This window comes from Magnolia sinica, chromosome 19 (assembly GCF_029962835.1).
Source record: "Magnolia sinica isolate HGM2019 chromosome 19, MsV1, whole genome shotgun sequence".
NCBI lineage: Eukaryota > Viridiplantae > Streptophyta > Magnoliopsida > Magnoliales > Magnoliaceae > Magnolia > Magnolia sinica.
In genome coordinates, this window is record NC_080591.1 from 31,554,253 (window position 1) to 31,563,717 (window position 9,465).

Sequence of the window (9,465 nt, forward strand, 5' to 3'; positions counted from 1 at the left end):
ACACAATGGATGGCTACGTGGATGAAATATATGCATTGCCGTGGGGTTGTGGAGAGTCCAGAAAATTATGATTGGTCCACATCATAACTAACGCTAGCACTACTGCATTAAATGTGGTGTTTGATGATGTGACCCAACTACAATGTAACAAACAATAATTTTCTATTTATGACAAGTACAGATTTCGATTTAAAGCATTGCCCAGTAGCCAGCAGCTTCACTAGCCAATCGGTCCGTGTCATCCCTAATATCACCAATTCTGGGCAAAAGCTAATCAAAGCAAGTTACATGCAATCTAGGTGGATTTGCATGGTGTATTTGAAGAAATTACGTGCTCTCAGTTTTTCTCTAAGAATAGAGAAATAACCATGGCTGATCTCATTCGTTTTCAAGAGTTACTAGGAGAAACCTACGATAGTTATATCGCTCGGTTTAAAAGGACAAAGAGTTGATGTAAGATTGTTATGACTAAGGCTGAATTTGTGTAGCTTGTGCAAGTCGACCTCAAATGTAAGCTTCATAAGAAGTTCATTGGGGCAGAGTCTATGGACTTGTATGACCTAACTATGAAAGTCTCCATGTACAAAGAACTTTTGTAAGAGGGCGCTAGGCAAAAGAACTCGTTAATTGAAGCATATTACCATGACCTAAATTATGAGGTCATGATTGTCAAAGTAATAACTAAAAAACACTCATATGTTCGGCGCTAATCAAGGCAGAATCGATCGCACAAAAGGCCCAAAAAGTTTATGCTTTTGATACTACATGAGCTAATGAGATCTTCGAAATTTTGTTGGCCAAAAAGTTTACCAAGATTCCCAGGAATCACAAGATACCTTCGGCCAATGAATTGTAAAAAATTGAATATCGTAAATGGTAGGGGACTCGTGCCCATTCAACTAACAAATGTGTTATATTCAGGAACATGGTTTAGGATAATATCGACCACAGGCTGCTGAAGTTCCTTGAGAAGGGCGAGGAGGCAATGTTGACTAATATAGATCCATTCCCGCTTAATCTCGAGGTTAATATGGTTATGGTAAATCTAAAAATAGATAGTCGACAACAATTGAGGGTTGATCTTAGCCCAGCTAACCACGAAAGTACACTGCAATGGCCAAGGTAGGGGCAATGTCGACCTCTCCACTCCATCGTCACCTGACCGAACATAATTCGACATAATGGTCGAGGCTCATAATTGTGCAACCGATGTGCCAGAAGGACGGTTCTAGAAAGGGGAGACCTGTGTAACAAGGTCGCAAGGCCGATACATGGCTTCGAAAAGGGCATAAGGAAGTGGTCAGCATCAGCTGTAGAGGACGGCTCCACCCCTTAATCGTCTCTTGGGGCAGGGTGTCAAATCAAAGGATGGTTAAGCCTCCACTAATCAAGAAGGGAGTCTGGAAATGGGTCATGCATCCTAAATTTCTAGTAGTGCCAAAAGCATTGACTCGAAGTCAAAAATGTCATTGGCATAGGCGTAGAGCGACCATGAGGATATAGTCAACGAAGGCTGAAGACGTACCCTGACCGAAGTTATATAACTACGACCATTTTTGGAGAATCCCTTTGTTTGAAGAATGGGTGGTCGTTAACACGGTCAAAGTGGTTTTACATCATGTGTTGTGTGACCAGGATGCCAATATTCTCGTGCGACCCTATGAATCAGTTGGTCCGAAGGATAAAGACGATTATGATAATCTATCCGATTACCTCAGTGGTGAATGTTTCCTAGGAGATGAGTGGTTGGTGAACAAATTAGTAACGACCACCGAAGCATTGCAAGTGGTCTCACCTACAATCACATCGTCTAGTATTGTGGTCGACGAGAACGCTGAGTGTAATAACAATCTCAATATGTAAGATAGCTCGAAAACACTAGGGAGCAATGTCCGAGTTCGGAGATTGTGTTCGGGACATTGCCACTCATCGTATTCCATTGAAATATGATATTTACTTTGCCTTCCATTTTCCAAGCTAAACCTGTTCAGTCGAGTAAAAAGGTGGGCGATACAAAGAAATTCAGCCCTCCAGTGATGATACAGCATGCTTCTTTCTTATCAGAGGATACGATTAAAGGGAAACCTATAATGGATAAAATGTCGCATGTAAACACCGTTATAGTGGAATCAGGAACTACGTCAGAAAGAGTAGTCACAGAAAGACTCACTCACGACATGATGTAGCATCTCAAATGGCCAAATGCTCAACTACGAACTAGTTCACACAAAACTCATGCGAACGTTTTGACAAATCATCATACGTGATGTGAGTCCAAAATCTAAATGGTCCACATGATGCAGCACCCCATGAAACCCTCAAGGCCCAACTTTTACTTTGATCCAAAACTTTGGTGGGCCATGAAACAGGAAAATAGTTTCCTCCCTTGATTTGCATCTCTCTTTGCCATGGCCCACCAGAATTTTAGATCAAGGTGAAAATTGGTCCCTTAGGGTTTCATGGGATGCCACATCACATGGACCGTTCAGATTAGATGCCCATGACATGTGTGCAAAGGTGCACATGTGCTTAGGTGAGCATGCCTATATATGTGTGTGTGTGTGTGTGTGTGTGTGTGTGTGTGTGTGTGTGTGTGTGGGAAACGGTACTATGAGGCCGAGCTGTGTAGGCCCCACCGTGATGTGTGTCGAACATCAACACTGTGCATTTGATGGGTCACCTTTAAGTTATGGGATATACCAAAAATCAATAGTATACGGAACTCAGGTGGGCCATACCATCTAAAACCATGCGAAGACATACCTAAAACCTATAAAATACCTAGCGGGGCCCACCTAAGTTTTGGATGCAGCTAAAACTTGGTCTGACCACTCATCTAAGTGGGAGACACACAATGGATGGTCAAGATTTATGAACCACATCTTGGTGGGCCAATAAATGATTATGAATGTTTTAATGGGAGAGTAGCCCCTCTCAACTGTTATATGTGGTGTAGCCCACCAAAGTCATAGATTGACTTGATTTTTAAGCTTGTGGCCCACCATGGAATGGTGCATTTGACTGATGGGGTAGATATTCAACACACATCATTGTGAGGCCCACGCAGCTCGACCTCATTGGAAGTTCCCATGACGTCGACCTCATAGTACCATTTTCATATATATATATATATATATCACCTTGAAAGTTGTCCAGTCACCAGGATTCCGGTCGACAATGGGGTTGTTGTCAATCTCTTACCACTGAGAATGATGTCAAAATTGGGGAAGACGGTGACCGATTTAATCCGTCAGAGGTGACTGTTAGTAACTTTGCTGGTCACATTACAAATACTCATGAGGTCCTGCCAGTCAACCTGATAGTGGGGACTAAAATAGTGTTGGGCCCATTTTTTGTGGTCGATACCTCATCTAGTTATAATGCTCTACTTGGCAGGGACTAGATCCATTCATTTGCATGTATCCCAACATTTCTGCACTAGTTTATAAATTTCTGGAACCAGGATAAAATTGAATTAGTTTTGGCCGATAATAAACATTTCTTGGCCACCTCGAATGCAATGAAGTATGTTACTATGGCGAAGAGGTATGGCCAATATCAGTTCATTGGAAGGAATAAGCATGGCCAAGGGACATTATTCATTTTCAACCGATTCCACATTGTACTATCGAAGAAGTCCCATGATTGGTACGCCTGAAGATAACCAGTGTCAAGCTGATTTCATGGCCAAAATAAAAAGGCTCAAAGAAAGCCTGAAAGATGTCAACAACGACTGTCTCGTCAACATGTCTACTGTAGACTGTCTCAATTGAAGAAAAAGACACAAAGCTTAAGGAAGCCCTTAATAAGCTGGAGGATTCTCATACCCAAGTTCAAGACTCCTTAATGGAGGTGAACTTAGGAGCCAAGTAAGACCTGAAGCCTACATTTGTCAGTGGCTTTCTTAGGTCCCAAGATAAAGTGCAATTGACCAATTTGCTCAAAGAGTTTGTCAATTGTTTCACGTGGGATTACTATGAGATGTCAGGACTCGACCGGAGCTTAGTCAAGCACAGGTTACTTATAAAAGAAGGGTATCAACCACATAAACAACTGCCTAAGCGGACGACAGCAAAAGTAACGTAAAAAATAAAAGAAGAGATCGAACAACTATTAAAGGTTGGTTTTATTAGGCCTGTTGAGTACGCTAACCGGATCTCAAATACAGTCTCAGTCATAAAAAGAATGGCAAGTTTTGGATTTGCATCGACTTTTGAAATTTAAATCTAGCAACGTCGAAGGATGAATATCCAATGTCAGTGGCCGATCAATTGATCGATAGGGCTGCCAAACATCGAGTTGTGTCCTTTGTGGATGGTCATTCCAAATACAATCAAATTTATATTCCGCTGGATGATTTGTCAAAATAGCATTTAGGTGCCTAGGCCCCTTATGGATCTACTGTTAGATGGTAATGCCCTTTGGGCTTAAAAATGCAGGGGCCACATATCAGAAGGCAATGAATGTTATATTTCATGACATGATTGGTTGGTTTATGGATGCTTACGTTGACACCGTTTAGCAAATTTGGTCTCCGTAGAGAGTCACCTTGCTCAATTACGTGAATCATTCGAGCGAATAAGACCCATAGCTATAAATGAACCCCCTTAAGTGTGCTTTTTGAAGTCTTGGCCGGTAATTTCTTGGGATTCTTGGTGCATCAATGAGGGATCGAGGTCGATCAGAACAAGGCTCGAGCGATTATAAACACTCATCCGCCGAGGAACAAACTAAAGCTGCAGTGGTTCCTAGGCTAGGTTAATTTCATGCAAAGGTTTATATCTAATTGTACAAGAAAGACTAATGTATTTTCTCCATTGGTGAAATTGAAGCAGGGACTTGAATTTAAATGAGAGGCAGAGCGTTAGTAGGCTTTTAAAAAGATTGAGTATCTGATAAAGCCGCCAATATTAATGTCGTCGGTTGAAGTTCGTATGCTCAAGCTATATGTTGCAGCATCGGTGGAGTCGGTCGGAGCCCTCCTAGCCCAAGATGACAATGACCGGAAAGAGCGTGCGGTTTATTATCTGAGTCGAACACTCCTCGATACCGAGAGATGTTATTTAGCCATTTAAAGTTATGTTTATCATTGTATGTCGCGGCTACTAAATTAAGATATTATTTGTTGGCCAAAAGAGTAAATGTAATAGCAGTGATCAATTTACTAAAATACATGTTGAATTGGCCAATTTTGAATGGTCAAATTGGAAAATGGGTGTTGAGTCTATCCAAATTTGATCTTTGTTATGTTCCCCAAGAGGCAGTAAAAGGTTAGGCCATAGCTAATTTCTTAACTGACCATCCGTTTGACTTGCAAGAACAAATTTCTTCAGGTGTTTTAGATCTATATTACATACATCTAACCCCATGGAAGTTTATCTTTGATGGGTCAAATACTCATAAAGCATCAGGAGCTACAATCATTTTCATGGCACCAAATGGAAATAGGCAAGAGTTTACATTTCAGTTGGAGTTTGAATGCACTAATAATCAGGCCAAGTACGAAGCTATGATAATCGACCTGAAATTATTAATGGAGTTGAGTGCAAGAAATATGATAATTATAAGCGAATCACAATTAGTCATCAACTAAATGGCAGGGCTTTTTAAGTATACTAGTTCAGCCTTTTTATCATACTACATGTTAGTATCTCAGATGATCGATAGCTTTGAAGAAGTATAACTGATGCATGTGACTAGGGATCATAATATGGACGCTAATTAAATGAAGCAATTAGGGCCTGTTTGATTTTTTTGGCTCAATTTATCGTGTAAATGGGTAATAATTATTTACCTAGGTAATTATCGCATCTTTCTCAATGCTGATGTGACAACTTACTTTTTTAACACTTAAATAGAGAAATTTATGAAATCAATGTGGGGCCCATCGTGATGTATGTGACTTACCCACACCGCGCATTTGTTATGTCAGCTAAATTTAGGATACGAGATAAAAAAAATAAAAAATGAGGCAGATCCAAGGCTCAAGTGGACCACACCATATAAAATAGCGGGAATTGAACACCTACCATTAAAAACTTCTTAGGGCCCTTAAAAGTTTTAGATCAAGCTAATATTTGTGTTTTCCCCTTATCCATGTCTGTGTGACCCTATAAACGAGTTAGATGATGAAAAAAACCTCAATGTGGGGCTAGTGAAGGAAATAACTTCCAACGATGGATGAAATAAGGCCATTGTTTCCTTTCATGTGGGCCATTTGAGCGTTGGATCTACCTATTTTTTTGGCTCATGCCCTTAAAGGTTCTAATAAAATATATGGATGGTGCAGATATATCATATACATTATGGTGGGGTTCATAGATTTAAGTCAACACTTTTGTATCGATTTTCGAGATGGAATTACTCGTACATTTTTAAACAAGGTGAAAATATAATAATTACTTATTTACTAGGATTCACGTATATCATGGAAAATCAAACAGGCCCTTAATGGTTGGATTCAATGTCTTGAGGGGATCGGCCAAAATGATGATTATCATCGAGAAAAGGTCTCTACCATCAATTTTTGAAAGGGAAATTGTTATGGAGATATGTCGGGTCGAGATAGAAGAAGGAGATTGGAGAGCTCCTGTCATGGGTTATCTTCAAAGCCCACTACCAAGGTTGGCGCGGATGTGAAGAGATTGACAACTAATTATGTCATGATTAACGGTGAGCTATACTGAAAAGGCGTCAATGGAGTTTTACTCCGAAGGGATACGTGGGGCCCACCAGGAAGGAAGAAAAATGAGACATAAACTTAAATGTTATGGGTATTTTTTGCTACCAATGATGAGAGATTGCATTTGATATACCAAAGGTTGTGAGGCATGTCAAAAGAACGGACCGATTCAACACGTGCTCGTAACATAGATCTATTCAATCGTCAAGCCTTAGCCTTTCCGAGGATGGGCGATCAATTTAATAGGTCGGATCTACCCACCTTTAACACGCTTAGATTCATTTATCATTGTGGCTACTGATTATTTCACCAAATGGTAAAGGCAAAACCCATAAAAGGGGTCGGCCACAGAGAGATCATAGAACTGATCAAAAGTAACATTATTCATTAGTTTGAGATTCCATAATCAATCACCATGGATTAAGTACATCATTTTTAGCAAAAGAGGTGATGGTCATGACGAATAAGTATGTGATTAAAATTTTAAATTCGATGCCATGTTATACGCAAACCAATGGTAAGGCCAAGGCTAACAACAAAGTAATCAAGAATATCTTAAGAAAGATGGTCGAGGAAAATTCTCATGATTGGATATGAAACTGTCTGAGGTACATTGAGCATGCATAAACTCACCTCGCATCAGTACTAAGATGAGTCCATTCGTATTGACATATTAACACGATGAAGTGGTACCCCTGGAAATCATTATGTCGTCTTTGTGAATTGCACATCAGGCCAAGTTAACCCCTCCTAATTTTACAGAGGTGATGTTGGTCGAGTTTAAAAGGCTAGACAAAACCCGAATAAAAGCCTTTAATTTCATCCTTATCAACAAGTCAATTGTTGCTCGAGCATATAATAAGAGAGTAAAAGGGAAGTCCTTCAGGGAGGGGGATGAGGTTTGGAAAGTTATGTTGCCAATTGGGCATACAAATCACGCTTTAGGTAAAAAATGTTCTCCCACATGGGGTGGACCGTATATTGTCATTCAAGCCCTTAAGGGTGGAGTCTATATCTTGAAGGATATAAATGCGAAAGTCATGAAGGCTCCGATTAACAGCCAATTCTTAAAAACATATTATCCCTCTTTATGAGAAGTAGCATAAGAAAATGTCAAATAAATACAAAAGGCATAAGTTAAAGCGTCTAATAACAGATAACGAAATAAAGAAAATATATTTGTATTGTAGGAAAAGACCATTAAATTATCGACCCGAGGGGGGAGGGAGATAGAACAAGGGAAGATATAATTGGCCAATTAACGAGTTCAAAGGTAGACCGCCCTGAGCTCTTTAAATTTCTTAGTGGTCAACTCCTTTGCTTTTCGAGCCTGCACGTGCCTGCTCCTACACAACAAGCATTCGACCGTGGTCTAGTGAAGAAGGTCTATCACCATGTCAAGGCACCGATTGACTGCCATAACCTCTTGATTGGCCTTCAACTCCTTAGACCTGCTAGATTCTTTACAAGTCTGATAGAACTCTATCTGGGACTCGATTAAGGTCATGACTGGATAGAGGCGCGTAGCCTTTGAGAGGTTGATGACTAGGCCATGGCATTGGACCTCCAGCGATTCCAACATCACCTTATCGAAGCAATGTTGACGTGCCCAGTGTAATCAGTCCTTCTATGTGGCGTTATAGCAAACCGAAAGGGTTTTGGACTCGGCACAGATGGCCACTTGTTTCTCAAAAAGGCCAAAATACTGTTGTAAGTCCAAATCAACCTTGAAATAGATATCTCCAATGCGTTACAAGGTAGAAATAAACTCTAGGGGTTTTCCAAAGAGGTTCATTAGTTTTTGCCACCTCTGCGACATCCTTGATAAAGGGATAGATGTTGTGAAGGAGAGGAGAATAATAAAAATATTTGATCCCTTTTTCAAAGATTTCCTTCATGATGATCATCGACTGTGAAAGAAACATGGTATAGGTTATGGAAGTTGAGGCCTGTTGTTGAGCGAAAGTCGAAGGTACGATGTAAAGCTGGAATGCATGATGTTTTTATAAGCGGTACTAGGAGTAATAAATGTTTGCATTGGATAGGGTACGATGGTTCGAATTTCTGAGTTAAGCGATGCGGCTCCGGTTCAAATCCTAAAAGGTCGGAATACGCAACAGAAATAAGTATGATTTCTTCGGAAAGCAGCGCACAAATCCCCATTCACCTTGGTCTAGTCAACAAATAACTAAAAAAAAAAAAAACTAAGTGTTGAGCAACTAAGCTTTAAAGAAAAATATGGTCGACAAGGCACATCGACAAGTGAGTCTACATCATAACTTGATATATGTAACATCCCAAAATTTTTATGACCAGAGTTTATACTCGTGCTCGAGAAAACTGGATATTAATAATTGAATAAATTGGATGCTTTAAAAATCATATCTTTTTTTTTAATATTTAGATTACATTACATTCATGAAGGTAACCATTCAGAAGAATAAAATCGATTGCATTTATTATTTCATTAGAGTAAAAGAGATTAACAATTTATCAAATGTCCTCTTAATGGGAGCTTATTACATTATCGAGTTTGCAATGGAAATATAAATAAAACTAAATAACAAAACTATCTTCTTATTCATTCAGTGTAATCTTCCATAGGGAGATGGTCCTCTGAGTCTTCAATCTGTGCATTACATGTATCATCTGTACGGTTGGAGAGGGTCAACGCCCTGCTCATAGTAATGGTTATCCTTTAAGATTAGAAATAAATTCAAGAAATTCATAAAAGTAAAGTAAGGGTTTTGATACGTCTCATACTCCACCACTATGAGAGGTAT